The following is a 21,424-nucleotide window of genomic DNA, read 5'->3' as shown; positions in this document are numbered from 1 at the left end:
GTGAGGACAGGTACGGGTGGAGGAGGAACCTGGAGGAGAGGAGAGGAGAGGGGGAAGGGAGGGAGAGGAGGAGGGGGAGCAGCAGCAGGAAGAGAGAACTCACCTGGACTGTTCAGGGAGTTTACCATGTGCCAGGACTGCTGCCTAAATTCCACCCTGCATTTTCGCGGGGATAGAAAGATTTTCCAAACCATAAGAGTCCCTTCTCCTCAATGCTCCAATTTGAGGAGCTGGCATAGGACTATTCACATTTTATTTTATCAAAGGAAGGACAATTTAAAAAAAAAAGGGCAAGTATGTTCTGAAGTGTTTGTTTTGTTGACAGCTAGGCAATGAGGCCTGCTCCGTGCCAGATGCTGCTTTCTGACCTTAAAGGCAGCTGCAAACAAGAGAGACATCAGCCCCTGCCTGCCTGCTAGGCCCACCCAAACAGGAAGCATGCCCATTGTCAGAGGAACAGGGCCCACGGGCATAGGTGCCATTTCCACTAAGTCCTTCTGTGAGGTGCCTTCTGAAGCGGGGGACCAAGTGGGCCTTGGGGGTGGGGCGGGAGCAGGTCGGGGAGGGAGTCAGGTGAACAAGGGCAGGTGCATGGGCCTGCAGCCCTTGGGCCAGAGTGGGACTGAGAGGTGGCAGTGAGGTGTGTCATGTCTTCCAGGGAAGCAGGAAGAGGGGCTCCCTCCACAGGGAAACAATGCAGGGACAAGGTCATGGCTATACTCCATTGGCTGATCCCGTCACTATCTTACATACATCTGTGTGGAGTCAACACAAATACACACAATAAAAACAAAACCAGAAAACCAGAAATGTAGAAAGGATGTTATGCAGGCCCATCCTTCTGGAGGGAGGCCAGCTAAGGTGAAGTTTGTGGGTAGAGGGTTTCAAAATGCCACCTTTGTAGAAAATGGAATTTAAAGATGGTTTATTTGGGAACTGACACTGTGGCATAGCCAGTTAAGCTGCTGCTCGCAACATTGGTATCCTGTAGCCAATTGCTGAGTCCCGGATTCTCTGTGTTTCTAATCCAGCTTCCTGCTAGTATGCCAGGGATAGCAGCAAGACATGGCCCCAGTGCTTGGGCCCCTGCCACCGTGTGGGAGATCTGGCTAGAATTGCTGGGTTCTGGCTTCAGCCTGGCCTAGTCCTGGCTAGTGTAGCCATCTGGGGAGTGAATCCGAGGCAGCAGATAGAGAGTCATTCTCTTTGTGCCAGTCTTTCAAAAAAACAAAAACAAAAACACAAACAAATCTTTTTAAACCTTTTAAACTTATTTGGTAAAATATTTTGGTATCTGTTCATACAAGGAGTCTTCAAAAAGCTCATGAGCCAAAAGTGCACAGATTTCAAAATGGTTTGCACCAAAAGAAGCGCATCATTTAATTCAATTTATCACAAACTTTGTGAGGTTCACTCGTATACACTCAGTGACATTTTTCTGCCAGCCACAGCTAATAACTTGCCCACGTTAACTAACCTGCCCCTGTGGGCATGCTTATCTAGATTTTGTTTTGTTCCCCTATGAAGAACTTGGGTTTGTGAGAGAGAGACAACCTTGACCCACCAATATCCACTGGGCCTGGATTTGAACCTGGACTTAACAGACGTCAGGGCCTTCCCTTTGTCCTCCATCCTCCTGGCCTTCTCGGCGGCCACGCCCCGGCCCCATGCCATGGCTCTGGGAGTGCCTTCTAGAACAGCCTTACCATCTGGTTGAACCTGCTTTTCTTTCCTTCTTTCTCTTCTCCACACTGCAGGCCCAGGAGGCCTGGGCAGGGTAGATGGGGGGGAGGGGTGGGAGCAGCCAAGCCACGGATTTGCCTCTGGCCGTGGGTCGCTAGGCAGCTCCCTGGTGCCAGGCCTGTTGAAACCTTGTGTTTGGTTGGCAGGCAGCCTGCTTGGGGAGCCCAGCTATGCCGGCCGGGCATGGCCTGGAGGCGGGCATTGCTTCAGAGCGGCTTACCCCAGGGAGCACGTGACAGCCACCTTGCCCTGTGCTGGCACCTATGTAGGTCATCCCACGGGGATTCGGATCTTCCCAGCTGTTGGGGGAAGCAAGCAAAAGATCCATTCACTCCTCATGCACTCATTTGAGAGAATGCTGCTTGTTGTGATGTGCCATGAATGTGTCTCTATATTTTATATAAAAATCTATTTATTTATCGGAAAAGAAGAGTTACAGAGAGGGAGAGAGATGATCAATTTGCTGGTTTACTCCTGAAAATGACTGTAGCAACTGGGGCTGGGCCAGGCTGCAGCCAGGAGCCAGGAGTTTCTTCCAGGTCTCCCATGTGGATGGCAAGGGGTTCAAGCGCTTGGACCGTCTGCTCCCTGCCTTCCCAGGCCATTAGCAGGAAGCAGGAATGGAAGAAGAGCAACTGGGGACATTAACTTGGTGCCCATGGAAAGCCAGTGACACAGGCAGCAGCATTACAATGCTATATCACAACATCTCCCACAGCTTTCTATCTTACAAAGCACTAAACCTGTGTGAGCTATGGGGGACTCATCTTTGGAGTAAATAGAGGAGATTGTTTAAACTAGAGGAGAGCCGGGGAAGCTGTGACAGATGAGAGCTGGGCTGGGCTAGGCTGGGCAGAGTGTCGGGTGTGGAAGGGCATTCGGGCAGGGGGAACGGCCAGGACGAAGGCTGGGCAGTCAGATAAAGAAGGGTGTGTTTGGGAACCGAGAGTTGACCTTCTGGGTTGGTTTGCCTTGGAGGACGTTGGGGAGACTGGTGGTAGAGCCAAGGGCAGGCTGGAAAAGCAGGTTCTCCCTCTGCTCTGATGACCTTGGGCCTGGTCACCAACCTCTCAGACCCTCCACTTGTTATCCTGCAACACAGCTTTAAGGACTCTTCCCCTGCCTCCTTATCGGGTCGCTCCCAAGGTCAAAGGGTTCAGCCTGTGTCCTGGCGGGTGCTTAGGACCCACGGTTTCAAGATTTCCATGATCTCTTCAGGACTGGCCTGCAGCCATACCCCACCTGGGCCCTGTAGGTACTGCTGGAGGTCAAGGATTGAGCCTCTGTATTTGCATTGCCAAGGACAGCAAGCACCTGTCCAGCACACCCAATCAGAGAACATTAGGCTGGCTCTCCACTCAGGAATATCCCCCACCCCAGCTATAGGCAACTGCCTAGGTTACCTTGTACCTTGACTGCTGGGAGAAAAGTAGCCGATAGCTGGTGGGCATTCTGGGCCTGGTTAATGCCAAATTTGTAACTATACCAGCATGCCGGCATACTTGCCTTTTTTTTTTTTTTAAGATAACCGGGAAGGGGCGAGGGAACTGGGAAGAGACTTGTTGGCTCAGTTGGCTAATCCTCCACCTGCAAGTGACCATATGGGGATAGTTTCATGTCCCAGCTGTTCTACTCCCTATCCAGCTCCCTGCTTGTGGCCTGGGAAAGCAGTGGAGGATGGCCCAAAGCTTTGGGTCCCTGCATCCATGTGGGAGACTGCATCCATGCACCCGACTCCTGGGTTCAGATCAGCTCAGCTCCGGCCATTGTGGCCACTTGGAAAATAAGCCAGCAGATGGAAGATCTTTCTCTCTGTCTCCCCGTCTCTGCCTTTGCAATAAAATAAATAAATCTAAAAAAAAAAAAAGAGAGAGAGAGAGAGAAAGAAAGAGAGAAAAACTGAGTAGCCACCAGTGAATCGCTCACACCTCTGAACCTCAGCTTTCTTAGGTGTGAAATCAGACTGATAGCCGGGTCCTTGTAGGAAGTGAAAAGGAGCAGCTGACCGTGGAGCTTGCTTCCCAACCTGATTACTCCTGTAACTCCCTATGACAGGTGGATGTCCCACATGCCACCAGGAGCCACTGCCCTGGAAATCCTGGGGGCAGGGAGCCTCATGTGGGCCCCAGTCACAGCATTCTGAGCAGCAGCTAACAGTCACTTCATCAACCAGGGTTATTGGCCACCGCCGATCCCCTGTGACTTGTTGCCCAGCACTACACTGTGCGCTTCATTGCAAAAATGTTTGAGACAAGATTTCTAACATTCAAGGAAAACTTGCAAGAGAAATACATCAGCAGGCTAGGTAGAGATCTGCAGCCCTTGCATCGGGCAGCTAGCAGTGTTGGGAGCTCACAGAGAGGCAGTGAGCGTGCCTTTGGAGAGACCTCCCCAAGGAAGTGGCTTTCACAGGTTCCCCTGAGCTGATGGATGGGGAGGAGGAGAAGGGCATTCCGGGTAAAGGGGACTGCCCCAGCAAGGGCACAGAGGAAAGAATTCACGCGGCCACTGGACTTGCTTAACTGGAAGGAGTGGGTGGAACCTGCTTGTGCAGGTGGCTGCGGCTGGATGGCAGATAGCCAGGGGGTCGAGCACTTCCTGCGGCTGGGATTCCAGGGTGTGAGCTGGGCGAGGCCGTGACATTACTGAATTCTCAGGCTCTTAGAGAGAGAGAGCCAAGGAGGCAGGGAGAGGGAGGCTCAGTGATGGGCACCCATCTGTGCCCTGCAGGCCTCCTGTGCCCTTGGAATGAGACACAGGGTGACCTCTGATTGCTGTATTCCTCCAAGCATGTCACCATGTTGCTCAAAGCCTCGATTTCTCAACACGTGAGATTAAAGCGAATGAACAGGATGATCTCCATTTCCAGCTCAGGGACCCTAGGATTTTCTCATTGTTGAGTCAGACACACCTGCCACCACATACCTTCTTCTCCCAGATGTTTGGTCATCAATGCTCTGCATCGGCTTCACATGACTCTGTTTCTCAAGCCAACCTGATTCTGGAAGATTCTTTTTAAAGATTTAAATTTTTTTTTATTGGAAAGGCAGATATACAAAGAGGAGGAGAGACAGAGAGGACGATCTTCCATCCTTTGGTTCACTCCCCAAGTGACCGCGATGGCTGGAGCTGAGCCGATCTGAAGCCAGGAGCTTCTTCTGGGCCTACCACGCAGGTGCAGGGTCCCAAGGCTTTGAGCTGTCCTTGACTGCTTTCCCAGGCCACAAGCAGGGAACTGGATGGGAAGCAGGGCTGCCGGGATTAGAACTGGCGCTCATATAGGATCTCAGCGCATTCAAGGCGAGGACTTTAGCTGCTACGCTATTGCGCCTGGCCCTGGAAGATTCTTGATCATGAAGCAACATATCCCATAGCTGGTAAGATGAATCCTTGAGAGAATTTAAATCAAGAGGTCCAGAAACTGGGGAAGTCAGATGGTGTTGGCTGCAAGGTATAAGAAACTGTGATATCGGTTTGAATCCTTATTCTCCTGTGTGCTTTATTTCATTTTCCCCTTGCAGCATTCCTGCAAAGATGCCCTATCAATATACCCATTTTTCAGATGTGGAAGTTGAGTTTCAATGAAAGAAGCTGTTTCTAGCAACCAGACAATCCTTGTTGAAGACCTCAGTGCTGAAGCGGTATCCAGTTCACACATGCCCTGGGGTGTGATCCGACTCTACAAACTCACCTGTGAGAGAAATGTTGCATCATTTTATTGTCTTGAAATCTAATTAAACATGACCCTGAGTCCATATTCACACTGAGGTGGCAGACATCTGGCCTCAGCTGTTGAGGAACTACAGGAGGATGAGATGGACAGAGCACGGTCTGGGTGACTTACACCTGACATGGCCTTGAGTCCAAGCTGGCCGCCCTGGCTGATGTTTGTCCCTCCTGAATGGACCCTCAGGGGTCTGCTTCTCTGGTACTGCTCTTCCTCTGGCTGGCCCAGGCTCTATGCACACTCGGCTGCTTGCATAAGGTGACACCAGCATCTACTCCCTTCCCCGTGTTAGGAAATTTCCCCTCTGCCTCACTGCACACAGCGGCTCTCGCCTCTCTCCTTCCTGCAGCACAATTACCCAAGCTCAGCTGAGCTTTTGCAATATGAAAGCCAGAAGGCAGCCTGTCACTGAGCACCTTGTAGGTGGCACAGAGGAGGCCACTTGTCTGCAGTGCAAGAAGCCAGCCTAAGCTTTTACAACATGCCAAGTGGGCCCCATAGCCATCCTGGCACTCTCAGGGGTGCTCCTGATGGCTGTAAGACAACATCCACTGTCCCTGGCAACCTCCCTCCTCTGCAAGGTCCCTGTGGCCACCAACCTTAAGACCTTGCTGGCATCGGACGGGGTTCCTGGAATTCCTAACCTCAGAACAAGCCTCCCTGGGCCTACTCCCTGGAGATGGCCATGGTCCCCATGAGGCTCCAGGCGACTTGCCATGGTCTGTGGCCTCCTCAGACACCCCTCATGGAGGGCTGCTCCAGCCCAAGCCACTGCCCTTTTCCTGGATTCTTTCTTGGAGTGGTTCTAAGTTCGCATTCATGGGAGGTGCAAAATCCCTTTGTAGAAGCTCAGATCCAAACTCCCCATTTGAAACTCCCAGGCTTGTAATCAAGTACTGCTTGCTCTCTTCACATTCCCTGTGTATTCTGCCAACTCACACAAAATCAGGAACTTCAAAGAATAAAGGAGAAAAAGTGAAGGAAAAATAAGTGGATTTGGGTACAAAAACTATTGAAGTTGCTGCATATTTTTTTTCATAATTTCATGCCACTTTTGAAGACCCCTCGTAAACATGGATTTCAAAATTGTTGGGCCAGAGTTCACCATTGTTTAATTCTGTTTTCCCCAAAACTTTTTGTAGTTTCCTTATACTCCTGGCACACAGCCTCCCAGCAGCCTCATCGGGTGACTCCCAAGTTATTCTTCAGCCCGAGAGTGGAGAGAACAATGATTTTGATGTTCCCTGACCTGGAGTCAACTGACCACTATGCTCTGTTATTTCCTAAACCTCAAGCTGCTTATCTGTCAACTGGGCATCATTAAATCAACTGCACAGAGCGCAGCGAGGATGTGGCGAGGAAACAGATTCAAGGCACAAGGTGGAGCTGGCAAGTGTGTCTTTTTGCCCTGTGTCCAGTCTACACAATTGTCTCTTTCATCTCTTCCTTGAATAGTCCCTCTTTGCTCTCTGTCTGCAGCTGAATAAAGGGAGAGTATAATTTAGTTCAGGAAGTGATGGACAACCAACCAGATTCTTGGTTAGGAGTTTGCGTGCTGTGGTAGATCAGATCAAAGTGACAGGTATCATTTGTTTACACTTAGTGTGTCCCAGGCACCATGGGAAATGATAAAAGACAGTGTTTTGCGGGAGCTAGATTTGTAGACTGTTCTTGATTTAAGATGATTCGACTTGTTATGGCTCAACTTCAGGATGGTGTGAAAGTGCTCCGCATCCAGTAGCAAGTGCCCTTGATTTTGATGTCTTCCCAGGCTAACAATGTCCAGTGCCACAGTCTCTCCCAGTGACGGTCAGTGGTGGTGAGCACAGCCCTCAGTCAGTCCCACCATCTTACAGACACAGCCATCACTCTATCTGCTGCTGAGCCAGGTGTGGGAGGCTGGGCGTCTTCAGGGCATTTTTGTCTTAGGAGGGTTTCAACAGACAATGGGGTTGTAACCTCATTGTGAGTCAAGGTGTACCTGAGTCAAGGAGCTCTGAGAGAGTAAGTGCTTTATCAGATGCCCCATGGGTGTTTATTTAGTTATTTTTAAAGATTTACCTGTTGCATTTGAAACAGTTACAAAGGGAGAGGGAGAGTCGGTAAGAGATACATACACTTGAGAAATTTTTCACACCAAAATCAACTCGCCTTTTAATTATATGCATATATATAAAGATTTTTTTTTTATTGGAAAGGCAGATTTATATAGAGGGAAGGAGAGACAGAGAGAATGAGCTTCCATCCACTGGTTCACTCCCTGAATGGTCACAAGGGCAAGAGCTGAACCGATCTGAAACCAGGAACCAGGAGCTTCTTCTGGATCTCCCACAAGGGTGCAGGAATCCAGGGCTTTGGGCCATCCTCCACTGCTTTCCCAGGCCATTAGTAGGGAACTGCATTGGAAGAGGAGCAGCTGGGACTCAAACTGGTGACCGAATGGGATATCAGCAATTCAGGCAGAGGATTAGCTTGCTTTGCACCACACTGGTCCTTTTTCCCATGGTTTGGATGTGGCAGAATTCACTAGAATTCTCAATAGAATCCAGGTTTGAGTCTAGAAATCATGTAGTTAATCATATACACATTGTCACACAAATACTAATACACGTATGTTACATATCTGTATACTTTCAACACACATCCAAGCACGTATTTTCTTTAATACTTACTTATGTACCCATAACACACACATATACATACATAACACACACTCTTTCATATACGTACATAACTGCAAGAGAGTGACATGAGAGACGGGATATGTGGGAGATCGGCACTCGGTTGGCTTGGAGAGAGAGAGAAAAGAAATGCAGCAAAGGGGTCCAGTGACACCAGTCACAATCATAGAAGACACAGCTGGCTATATTTACATGTGTCCAACTGCATTGCTAACCTTGTGACACCAAGCCAACAGTGCTGTGCTGATGATGCTGTGGCTCTGTTAGAGTCCTCTCCATTAGCGAGGACTGCTTCCTCTTCCTCTTCATCACCTCGGCAGGTGATCAGGGCTCGGCCGAGGACCCAGGCTCGAGACACTGTTGCTTGTTCTTGCTTGGGCAGGGGACTGTTGTTTGTCCCACACCAAGCCTTCACCTCATCTGACAAGTGGCAGGTGGCTCTGGCACATCAACAGGCCGCTTGTCTGATTTTGTCTTCATCTGACCTCATTCCCCAAGGTCCTGCCACTTTGTTGGTGGGGAGGGGAATTTTGAGTCGGTGGACTGGGTGCACACATTGCTTCTTTCCATTTTATATTAAACTTTGTGAAGGAAAGGACCTTTCTAGCATCTTGCCTGTGATTACCTGTCAGCATCTTAGTTTTTCAGACTCATTGTTTTCTAAGTAGTGATGCCCATTTACCCGCCCCGGTGGTGCCAAGCTGTGCTGGGCAGCTGACAACTTTGAGCTGAGGCTGGATGAGAACACAAGAGCCAGTCCCAGGGAGCCAACTGGGGAGTGATCAGAGACCGTGCTAACCTCAGCAGGGAAAACACTGGCTATGGAGTGCCATGACGCCATGGACACTTTGCCGAGCTCACCCACATTGCCACATGGCATTAGAGCTTGCCCAGGATCAGAAGGGGTGCCCAGGGAGGGGGCAGTAGAGGTGTAATGGTGATGAGGTCTGCCTCCTTCCACAGCTTACCCGCTCACCCTCAGCCCTCATGGTCGGATCGCATGTTGGGAAAGGAAGATGAGGAAATCAGGGTGTTGAAATGTGTTGGTACTTGAGTCAGCCTGACTCTGCCAGGCCCTGGACATGGCCCAGACAGCCACTTGGAGCTAAGCCGGATTCACTCAACTTGCCTGAGGAGGTCAATGCCCAGGGTCCTGAGCCCTGGACCAAAGTGTGGGCAGGGCCTGCAGTGTACGAGAGCACTGGTCTGCAGTCAGCTGCGAGCCTTGCATAAAGGAGCCCACCTCGCTCGGCTTGTTTCCTCAACTGTACAAAGAAGCTAATCATAGTACATGAGGATTCTGTGAGATAAAGTATACTAAGCTCCTAATACTATGCCTAACTCAGGGAGATCACTTGGTGAAGGAATTACCATAATGATATCATCACCACCATCATCATCATCATCCTGCTATTGCAAATCTAAAAAATTCATTCCATCTGCTCTGGGCCCTTGAAGACCATGAGTTGAAATCCTTCAGATCAATAGGGCTGGCTACTGACTAATTCTCTGTGAACATCGCAGGGGGAGTGCCTGAGTCTTCACCTGACCTATAGGGTAGGCATTTCCATCTGTGGTCCCTTCCTTGCCTAATTTTGACACCCAGAATTCAGAGCACTGGACCTCCTGGTCCAGTGTCCATGGTCCCTGTCTGTGCTGTACCTAGGCTGGAAAATCCCAAAACTATTGCAAGTAGGATCTCCCAGAGATATGTGTAGATCCATGCTCACATAGCATTACTCACACTGGCCAAGAGGCTGAAGCCACCCAATTGTCCATCAATATATGGATGGATAAGCAACATGTAGAATATACACACAATGGGGTATTATTCAGCTTTAAAAAGGAAGGAGATTTTCATACAAGTCACGGCATAAATGGACCTTGGAGAGATTATGCTAAGCGAAATAAAAGTCACAAAAAGACAAACATTCTAGGATTCAAAGTGTTTGCATGTCAAGTTCATGGAGATGGAGGAAAACAGTGTGAAGAGGTGAGCAGGAAAAGGGCTCTAGTGTAGACGTCTGCCAAGCACATTCAACGCGCTTCAAAACAGCAGAGAAGTTGGGCCCAAGTGTGTCAGTGAGAGGGTGGGAGGAGCTGATGTCACCAGGCAGCACCACCAAATTATGTGGTCCCTGTAGGCACTGAAAGGACCCCACTTTTACCCTGAATATAAGCAGAGGCCAACTGGGGTGGTGGCATTGATTGGAAAGGGATGTAGTCTTACATCTTCAAGAGATCATACCGGTTGTTGTTTTGGAAAAACTTTGCTCAGAGTGGAGTTCAGGATAGAAACAAGGAGACCAGCAGCAAGCAATAACAAGGATCAGGCAAAGGGTGTTAAGACTTGAAATGAGATCGAAGCAGTGGAATAAAGTGGTAGTTTCTGGATGAATTCTGAAGGCTGAATAGATGGGACTTTCTGATGCAGCGACCGTGGACCAAGAGGGAAATGCAGAAGTTAAGGATTACTCCAAGGTGTTTTTTCTGAACAACTAAAGTAGACTTGCTATTTCCTCAGTTGGAACATTTATTTGGCATGAAAGAACCAATCTTTTTCATGGACTGATTATGAAATGTCCATTCTCTGAGGGCAGGGACCTTGCCTGGTTCCACGGGCTCTTTCTCAAGAGTTCAGGGTCAAGCTCACCACGGGTGGTGGGTCAATTCATGTCCTGGGACGGAATGAACGGATGAATGAATGGGCTCTAGCATGTCCATCTCTAAGTAGACTGTGACCTGCAGGGCTTCCTGAGCTTCAGGAGCCTGAATGACCATGATTCCTTGTACCCTGGCTTTCCCAGAAGAAGAAGCATCGCTACGGCAACCGCCTTCAAACCACCTGCTCTGAGTCACTCTTCCAGCTGATGCCATGACCTGGGCCAAACTGGAGGACTGAGTCTCTCTCATTTCTGCCCTGGCCTCAGAAGCCTGATCAACTTATGCTTTACTAAATAGCTGTGTTGCTTGTCCAGGGAAACAGGGTGGGCTCCCGAATCCCCTGGGAAGAGGGTAGTAGGAGTGCAAATGCTTGTTCTTGGGAGGCTGGGTTTGGCGGTCACATGTAGTGGCATGAACAGTGATTTCTTTGCAAGCCGAGAGCAGGCCTCTCCCTGCCCCCAATTTGAGCTAAGATTTTTCCTTCCTGCATTATAAGAGCTGGCCCTGGCCATGATATCTGGCAATGTTGCGCCAATTCTCAGGCTTTCTCTCTGCGTTGCCATGGAAATGGGTCCCTGGCACTCAAGAAAGACATAGTCCAGCGACATTCATTTGCACATCCGATTGCCTGCACAGAGCCCAAACACACGCGCATACATGCATGCTCACTGTGACTGCTGTGCAATTCTCCAATTGCCCTGTGACACCCAGACATGAGAATGAGTGAGTCACATGGCGAGTGCTTAAGGCCCACGTGGGCTGCTCATGCAGCTCACATGCAAGAATGTGGGGGAAATAACCTTGATTCACAAATGTGATAATCTTGGTAAGAATTTCTCTTGCTCTGCCCCCTACCCCACACGCTCTGCTGAGAGGCAATGCTAGCAGAGAGGTTTTCTGCTTTAAGACAAACTCAGATCGTCAGTCTTGGGCTCTCAGTGAAAAGGGGCAGATCAATGCCTCTGCTCTCCCAGAACTTTTGTATGAATCTCCCTCAAGCTGCGCTGGTTGTTGGGAACCTCTTCCTTCCCACAGTGGTAAGCACCGCAACTCTGGACACAGACACTTTCTGCTTTCCACTACTCATCACAAAGGGAGCGTCTATAGGGAACTTCATGTACTGCAATCCATGGTAACACAGGGAACCAATGACTTGGGGATTACAGATGAGTTCTGTGTTTGCAGGTGCAATACCAAAACACACTTCATGTATTTGAGCATACATGCACACACAACACGCATGCAGTCTTTGTCAGTATACCTACACAAATCATTCCTATGCACTAAATGCACAGGTGTTTGTCTGTCTATGTCCTACCCCAACATGTTCTCCATAGGCACAAATAGACCCAAGTACAAGTAACTTCTTCCATTTCACACACTGGCCAAATGCATATCTGCATATTTCCTTATTCCTTGGTATCCATGGGGGTTGGTTCCAAGACTGCTACAGATCCCAACATTCATGGATGCTTAAACGTCTCTTATAAAATCTGTAATATTTGCATATAATCTAAGTACGCATAACATAGAACATCTCTAGCTCACTCGTAATATACCTAATATAATGTAAATGCTAGGCATGTTGGTATGCTGTGCTGTTTAGTGAATAATGAGAAGCAAAGAATTAAAGGCTGTACATGTTTAGAATTTTTTACATGTTTTCAATCCATTATTAGTTGATTCTTGGGATGAAGAACTCACGAGCACAAAGGGCCCATTGTGGGATTATATAACAAGAAACCCAAACAACACCTCTGGCATAATAACTTTGCAGAGCTCCTGGGAAAGTGAGAATAAGCAATAGGTGGCATGTCCTTTGCCTACTCCAAACTGAGCAGCCACTCTACCTGCACAGAACTTAGACAAGCTGTGGACATGATCTTATTTTCCAACCTTGAGTTTCACATCCACTTGAGGGTACAATAATGTTAAGGTTGAAGAGGTTGAAAAGAAAGATATTCTTAAAAACAGTTGTTGAAATGCCAGAGCATTTTCTCTTGGCTCCATTTCAATATGAGAGATAGGAACATTGTATTATTATAAATAAATGTGGCAGGGAGCTAGAAGCGCACTCACAGAGCCTGGCCTATACCACTGGAGTCTGGGGAGCACGTGGGCTGGCCAATGACTCAGTCTGCCGAGACATGAATGATACCGAACAGGGAATGGAAGGACCGAGAATGTGTGAGCACATTCTGTGGATGTGTGGCTCATTCAGCAGGGGCTTCTGGCTGGAGATGCTGTAGCAAGGCTGATCAGATGCGTTGATTGCAAGGTGTCTACAAGGGGACAAGGGCAGGAGCTGGTATGCATCCGGATAATCTCTACTTTACAGCAACCACAGGAAACAGACCTCAAAAGATAAGGGTTTGCAAAAACCCGCAGTGTACAATCAGGCTTCACCTCTGCTGAAGTCACAGGGAACCTACATCATAGACCAGTTTCACCTGTTACCTGTAAGACACAGAGGAGGCGCATGCAGAGTGGAAGAAAGCAAGGAATCGCCCCTCCTGTCCCATGCAGGGGCTCCCCATCTCCAGCTGAGAGGAAGGAGCAGACCTTCACATTCAATAAAACACAGAGCTTCCATCGTTCCTCAGACTAGACATGCTAATTATGGAAATGAGACTATTCTTGGCAGTGTTTTTGGACCTGCTATTCTTTAAGATGAATGACCAGAATAATTATGGCTGACTTTCTACCTCCGAAAGATTTCATCTAAAGGGACAGGAGAAAGGTGTCCAGCCAGCAGAGTGCAAGGACAGTCATAAAAAGAAATGAAATTCCTTAGTGCCTGGCACTTGAGGAGCTCCGACCGTCCATCAAGAGCCACTCCTACGTGCAGAGTCAGCCTGCATGACACGATCCTGCAGGCAGATTTCGCTTCCCAGCCCACACTCCCACCGACACTCAGTCTCCAGCTCTGCGTGACTCGGGATGGTACAATAATTGAATTTCCTCACCTAAAACACTGACGCAACTTCATCACAGCCAACCTCGGAAAGAGGGTTCCAGCGAGCACTACAGAAGTACACGTTCTTCTCTTCTCAGATTCAAAAATAACATGCAAAAAACATGTTGTTTTTGAAGCTTCTTCAAGGCCATAGATGAGGATGCTTGGGCTTTTAACATTTCATAGCCTTAGCCCAAAAGAAAATGGCAATGTGATCTTGGGTCATCTACAAGCCTGCTTCAGAAAGTTGGTGGAAAATTGAAATTAAAAGATAAGATTGGGGCCCTGGTTCAATAGCCAGTGGGCTAAAGTCCTTTCATTGCATGTGCCAGAATCCCATATGAATGCCAGTTTGTGTACTGGCTATTCCACTTCCCACCCAGCTCCCTGCCTGTGGCCTGGGAAAGCAGTAGAGGATGACCCAGGGACTCTGCCTGCACGGGAGACCTAGAGAAGGCTCCTGGCTTTGGATCAGCTTAACTCTGGTGGCTGTTGTGCTCACTAGGGGAGTGAGCCAGCAGATGGAGGACCTTTCTCTCTGTATATCTGCCTCTTAAAAAAAAAAAAAAAAAGATAAGCTGGGCCCAGTGTAGTAGCCTAGTGGCTAAAGTCCTTCCCTTACATATGCCAGGATCCCATATGAACGCCAGTTTGTATCTCAGCTGCTACTCTTCCCATCCAGCTCCCTGCTTGTGGCGTGGCAAAGCAGTTGAGGATGACCCGAAACCTTGGGACCCTGCTCTTACTTCTCTTGTAAAGTAAAAGGTTTTGCATCTATTCTGAATGGCACCTAGTGTCTCTGTAGTTTGTTTTCCCCCAAAGAAAACTAGCTAATATTTTATTATGGTACAGATAGGGTATTTGCCTGGAGTTACTAGCTAAGGGTATGAGTGATAGTGGTGGTGGTGGTGGTGGAGGTGATGCTGCTAGCTCCTGCCTCTTCAACCACTTCCTCCCACCTTCCTCATCCCTTCAGATATTCCCGATATCTCTCATTCCTGAGCTGCTCTAGGATTCCATGAACTCTGCCTTGCAAACTTCAGTGAAAACTTTCCATGGGTGTCAAAGGGTGTTACAGTTAACTTGGCCATTGTCATTTTTTAAAAGCCTAATTGACACATTGAAACACCAATTCTCATTGTCTTTATAAACGGGTACCTTTTTGTTCTATTGCCGTTTTAGTGGCAGTCCAGGAGGAAGCAGATATGTGGGACTGATTTCCATTGTAAAACAGGCCTTCCCCACTTTTAACAGCCTAGAGTTTGACCTTTTTCATCAGCTTATTGCTCATTTGTTTCATTTTATTTTTAATAGAAATAATAGCTTCCATCTCTGAGGAGGCTCTAAAATTAGGCAAAGATTTATGAGCTCACCACTGTCTCACACAGATACCAAGGGCTGCAAGGAGTGAAGGACCTGGGCCAGCTCAATTTTGTTGGAGTATATTTTATAATAATGACAAGCTGAAGCAAAATTTAGGAAGTTGGAATATATTTTAAACATTAGCATTTACAAAATTCATATTTTCAGCACTGAAAAAAAAATTACAGAGAAATATAATGACATGCTATTCACAAGATAATTGCAGGATTTATGAAAATATTAATTCATAACACAGGCAGAGTGGTACAATTAGGAGACACAAGCTTAAACCAGTGTGACGAGTATCTTCTTTTGATTCTGTTTCAGCTCCTTTAGTGATAACAGCAGCCTTCTGAATCAGAGCCTCAGCAGGTGTGGTGGGTGTGGCAGAAGATGGCGGCCCTGGCATACCCATCTATCCACTCTTTCACATATAGCACTACCTTGGCCCAGCACATAAGGTGCTGCAATGAAATGGGACCTAGAAGTTTCCCCAAAGTTAATGAGAACAGAGTGGAAGAAGGAGGAGCGAAGGATCACCCTGTGCTGTGGACCAGGGGGGCCCGGTGGGTTGGGGTCCCTGTGCTGTGGACCAGGGGGGCCCAGTGAGCTGGGGTCCCTGTGCTGTGGACCAGGGGGGCCCAGTGAGCTGGGGTCCCTGTGCTGTGGACCAGGGGGGCCCAGTGAGCTGGGGTCCCTGTGCTGTGGACCAGGGGGGCCCGGTGGGTTGGGGTCCCTGTGCTGTGGACCAGGGTGGCCCAGTGAGCTGGGGTCCCTGTGCTGTGGACCAGGGGGACCTGGTGGGTTGAGGTCCCTGTGCTGTGGACCAGGGGGACCTGGTGGGTTGGGGTCCCTGTGCTGTGGACCAGGGGGACCTGGTGGGTTGGGGTCCCTGTGCTGTGGACCAGGGTGGCCCGGTGGGTTGGGGTCCCTGTGCTGTGGACCAGGGTGACCCGGTGGGTTGGGGGTCCCTATGTTGTGGACCAGGGGGGCCTGGTGGGTTGGGGTCCCTGTGCTGTGGACCAGGGGGACCCGGTGGGCTGGTGTCCCTGTGCTGTGGACCAGGGGGGCCCGGTGGGTTGGGGTCCCTGTGCTGTGGACCAGGGGGGCCCAGTGAGTTGGGATCCCTGTGCTGTGGACCAGGGGGACCTGGTGGGCTGGGGTCCCTGTGCTGTGGACCAGGGTGACCCGGTGGGTTGGGGTCCCTGTGCTGTGGACCAGGGGGACCTGGTGGGTTGGGGGTCCCTATGTTGTGGACCAGGGGGGCCTGGTGGGTTGGGGTCCCTGTGCTGTGGACCAGGGGGGCCTGGTGGGTTGGGGTCCCTGTGCTGTGGACCAGGGTGGCCCAGTGAGCTGGGGTCCCTGTGCTGTGGACCAGGGGGGCCTGGTGGGTTGGGGTCCCTGTGCTGTGGACCAGGGTGGCCCAGTGAGCTGGGGTCCCTGTGCTGTGGACCAGGGGGGCCTGGTGGGTTGAGGTCCCTGTGCTGTGGACCAGGGGGGCCTGGTGGGCTGGGGTCCCTGTGCTGTGGACCAGGGGGGCCTGGTGGGCTGGGGTCCCTGTGCTGTGGACCAGGGGGCCCGGTGGGTTGGGGTCCCTGTGCTGTGGACCAGGGGGGCCTGGTGGGTTGGGGTCCCTGTGCTGTGGACCAGGGGGGCCTGGTGGGCTGGGGTCCCTGTGCTGTGGACCAGGGGGGCCTGGTGGGTTGGGGTCCCTGTGCTGTGGACCAGGGGGGCCTGGTGGGTTGGGGTCCCTGTGCTGTGGACCAGGGGGGCCTGGTGGGTTGGGGTCCCTGTGCTGTGGACCAGGGGGGCCTGGTGGGTTGGGGTCCCTCAGCGCATCTGTTGTCAGCAGATGTTTTCTATCCGCAGACCTGAGTCTGAGACAGGATGTGTCTCTGGCCAATATACTGCACAGGAGTTCACTGATCAATGTGGTTTCCCTCCCTGAAAGATACTCTGGCCCCAGGAACGCAACCCCAGAAAGACCTGAAACCCACCAGAAGGCTTCTGTTTTCAACTCATCAGCCCAACAAATCATCTATTTTGCATCCATTTTATTTCTCCCTGTTTCCTACCTTTGAGCATCTTCAGAGACACACATACGTACGCATGCACGTACACATACACATCTTTTTAAGGAAACGTTTTGTTTATTTGAGAAGCAGAGTAACAGAGGGAGGGGGACAAAGAGACAGAGATCTTCCGTCCGTTGTTCGCTCTCCAAATGGCTATGACAATCCGCAGTCAGGAAGCTGGAACCTTGCTGGGTCCAAGTACACACAAGCTTTCCACACACAGTAGCAAGTGGCAGGACTGGAAATTGAGCAGCCAGGACTTGAACCTGCCCTCACATACAGATGTACCACAACACTGGCTGCCATTGGGCCTTGAGCAGCCTGACCAGATCAAGTGCATGACCTTGGGTATGGAGCAACTTCTCTGAGCTCCAGTTTTCATTCATATAAAGTGGATACTGATAGTATCGATTTCCTAGGAGTACTTCAGAGTGAAATCATGGCAAATAATATGTGGGAAAATATGCATGCTACACAGCAGGTGCTCAATAAACAGTAAACAAAATATGTCTGATTTTTTTTTCATTCGATCATCATTTAGTAAACCTTTCTTAAATGTCAAGCAACACAGGATAAGAGAATGCCTGCCTTCCAGAGATACATCATCTAAAGCCAGAGATAGATGTGTAAGTTGAAAATGAGTGTGCTGTAGATGGAAGATTTTCATCTGGGGTGTTAGCTAGCAATGATGGGGCCTGAAGTGGACTGGACTGGAAAGACAAACCAATCAGGCTGGTCAAGTTTAGCTATGGAAGATATGGTGAAATTTTCAGGAAATTTTGTATTCTGCCTTTTTTTCTATTAGAAAGTCAGCTTTACAAAGAGGAGAGACAGAGGGAAAGATCTTCCCTCTGCTGCTTCACTCCCCAAGTGGCTGCAATGGACAGAGCTGAGCTGATCCAAAGCCAGGAGCCAGGAGCTTCTTTTGGGTCTCCCATGTGGGAGCAGGGTCCCAAGGCTTTGGGCCATCCTTGACTCCTGTAACAGACAGGGCTGGGGTCAGAGTAAAGCCAGAAGTCAAGCACTTCAATCAGGTTTCCCACCTGAGTGGCAGGGGACCATCCTCTGCTGCCTTCCCAGACACATTAGCAGGAAACTAGATCTGAAGTGAAGCACCAGGACTTATATCGGCACTCCGTTGAGATGTCCTTGTCACAGGTGGTAGCTTAACATGTTGCACAATGCTGGCCATCTCCTCCCCTGCTCAAGAAGCCACAGAAGCCATCATGGGGTTCCCAGCCTCAGGATCTCATCTAATTCTAACGACCTCCCAAAGGTCCTACCTCCAAGTGCCACTTGTTGGGAACTTATCCTTAAGTTCCCAACACATGAACTTTTGGGGGATGTAGCTTCTGTCTATCATGGCCTCAGGAATGGGGATAAAAAGGAGGACTGACTCGGAGGAAGACCTCAGCTGGGAGGTTCCCCTGAGCTTGCTCTGTAAGAAGGAAGATGGCAAGGGAGTACAGCTGGTGTTCCAAGGTCAGGCAAAGAGCCCTGAGGAAGGGCATGGTGGGAACTTGCACTTTTCTTACAAGAACATAGGATGGGGCAGAGCAGGAGGGGAGGCTGCTGTAGGCTTCCCTGGACACGGGTAGGAGGCAATGCAGCTAAAGGAAATAGAACCCAAAGCCAAGTCCAACGGGTACAGCGACAAGAGTACAGCCTATGTGGAAGGAAGCAACCAGCTGTCACAAAACCGTTTCCTGTTTTGAACACAGATGTGATACCTGGAGTTGTGGAAGCATCCTATGATTCTGCGGCTCAAACGAGAGGGGAAGAGGCCATGGGAATCCAAGAAGCAGGCTCTAGACTTGCTCTAGACATGGAAGGAATAAGGAGAATGAAATGCTGACTCATGCCCTGTTACTTGCTGAGTTACTTTGGTTTGGGCCTGAAAAATTACAATTTTCTTATAAGGACTTGTTATTTTTAAGGCAGAGTTACAGAGAGGGACACACACACACATACAGCTGGTTGACTCCTCAAATGGCCCCAACAGCTGGAGCTAGATTGGGCCAGGTTTAAGCCAGGAGGCAGGAGTTCCATCTGAATCTCTCATGTGGGTGGCAGGGGCCCAAGCAACCCAGCCATCTTCTGCTCGCTTTCCTAAGCTCATTAGCAAGGAGCTGGATTGGAAATAGAACCATGACGCCGACACTGAGAATCCGCAGTTGAAACTGGCGCAAGGTGCTGCTATCCTGGGTACCGCACTTTGAGAATGGAAGGAGTTGCAAAGAGCAAAGAAGAGGAAGAAGAAAGGCAGAACAACTGACAAACTTGGAAGTTCCAGCACAGAGCTCCTCAGTGTGGATGTCCAGACACTGATCCTTGGTCCTTCACTGGATCCTTGAAGAAAGCTGGACACAGTAAGGGCATCTGGCTTCTGCTTCAGGGACAAGTGGAATCACAGACAAAATACCTCTTCTTGCTATGCAAGGGGTCTTTGCAAGTTCATAGAAAATGTGCATATGAAAAACAAAACAAGGTAAAATGTAGATTTCAAAATGTTTTGCACAAAAATATCTCTGAGTTCTATTTTCTATGAACTTCTAGAAGTCATTATGTATGTAAAATCTCTGAATGTCCAGCCTTCACAAGAGTTTGTTTAGGAACAGGGAAATTGAAGTACCTGACTTAATATCTCCACTGTTTATTCTGGATCATTATACAAATGTGATAATTTCCTATGTGCTCTGTGACCTGAGAAATTTGGAGAAGCATCACTCTGCACTAATAACTTGAGGCTCAAATACATACCCAAGGTACTTTCAATGAAAACAAGGACCTCATTCACAGCTTGGATTCCATTAATTTCACGCTGAAATGTTCACATGGTAAATATATGGAATATGCTTCTAGAACTATTCTTACCAGGTTTTTGTTTTTGATTTTTACTTTTATAATGTGGTTACTAGAAAACTGAAAATGCCCTGTGCAGTCTGCATTATACGCTGAGAACAGAACAGCCCTGGGAGCTGCCTTCATGTGGAAGCCATACAGTGGCAGAAATTGGCAAGGCTGTATTTGTACGTGAGCTTGTGTGGGCAGGCATGCACGTTTCCAGGTATGTGGCAGAACTCTTGTGGGGAATCTGGATGAATCCAGTGGTAGGCCAGACACTTGGACTTGATCGTGTAGGAGACAGAGTGACTCAGAAGCCATGAGAGAAAGCAGATCAACCCATTTCTGCTGAGTGATAACCTGAAGCAAAATGGGGGGGGGTGGGGTGGAGGATCTCACAATAAACAACAAAGTGAGAATGAAGATTGCCAGGTTCAGGCTAGTCTAGAGGTGAAGACTTTGGAGCCAGAAACACCTGTTGAAATACTAGTTCTTCCACAGTCATTGAAACACTTGTCACCAAGATGATGTTGAAGATGAAGAAGGAAGCTCCTGCCTCAACCAAGGCTGGAGCCAAAGCAAAGGCTCTGAAGGCCAAGAAGGCAGTGCTGAAAGGTGTCCAAAGCCACAAGAAGAAAGAGATCTGCATGTCACCCACCTTTTGGCAGCCCAGATATCCTCTGAAGAGCACCCCCAGCAGAAACAAGCCTGACTGCTGTGCCATCATCCAGTTCCTTCTGACCAGGTCAGCTAAGAAGAGAGAGGACGACAACACACTCGTATTCACTGTGGATGTCAAAGCCAACAAGAACCAGATCAAACAAGCCGTGAAGAAGCCCTAGGACATGCATGTGGCCAAGGTCAATACCCTGATCAGACCTGACAGAGAAAAGAAGGCGGACGTGCGGCTGGCTCCTGAATATGACTCTCTGGATGTTGCCAATGTGTCTGAACTAAGTCCAGCTGTCTAATTCTAAATATATGCTTTGTTTGTTTTTTTACCATATAGAGAAAGAGTCATTGAACTTTCCCGTGTCTCAGTTTCTCATCTCCATTACAGGTGTCTGTATCGTGGAGCTCCAAGGTCAGGGTAACGGCCCTATTGGGTTGGGTTCTGGTGAGGGCTTGGTTCTAGCTTGCAGCGTGCCAGTTTTGTCTCTATAGGGGGAGCAGAGGGCAGCACAGTCCTGGGGAGTCCCTGGTATGAGGACCTGAATCTTTTCATGAGGGCTCTGCCCTCGTGACCTCATCACCCCAAAGGCCCTTCATGTTGAAGGTTCAGGTTTCAATAGAGTATGAGACAAGCATTCAACCTATCGCCAACGCCAATGTGTTCTAAGTTCAACAGTGTTTAAGGGGGTATCTGATGGGC

At 49.2% G+C, this 21,424-nt stretch overlaps 1 pseudogene; it reads left to right on the top strand.

Annotated features, from left to right (window-relative positions):
* Nucleotides 1-20,576: 20,576 nt before the first annotated feature.
* On the top strand, nt 20,577-21,023 carry LOC101525998 (large ribosomal subunit protein uL23-like; annotated as a pseudogene).
* The last annotated feature ends 401 nt before the right edge of the window (nt 21,024-21,424 follow it).

Source organism: Ochotona princeps, chromosome 19 (genome assembly GCF_030435755.1).
Source record: "Ochotona princeps isolate mOchPri1 chromosome 19, mOchPri1.hap1, whole genome shotgun sequence".
Taxonomy (NCBI): Eukaryota; Metazoa; Chordata; class Mammalia; order Lagomorpha; family Ochotonidae; genus Ochotona; species Ochotona princeps.
Note: the sequence above shows the minus strand (reverse complement) of the source record. Positions and strands in the feature narration are given on the sequence as shown.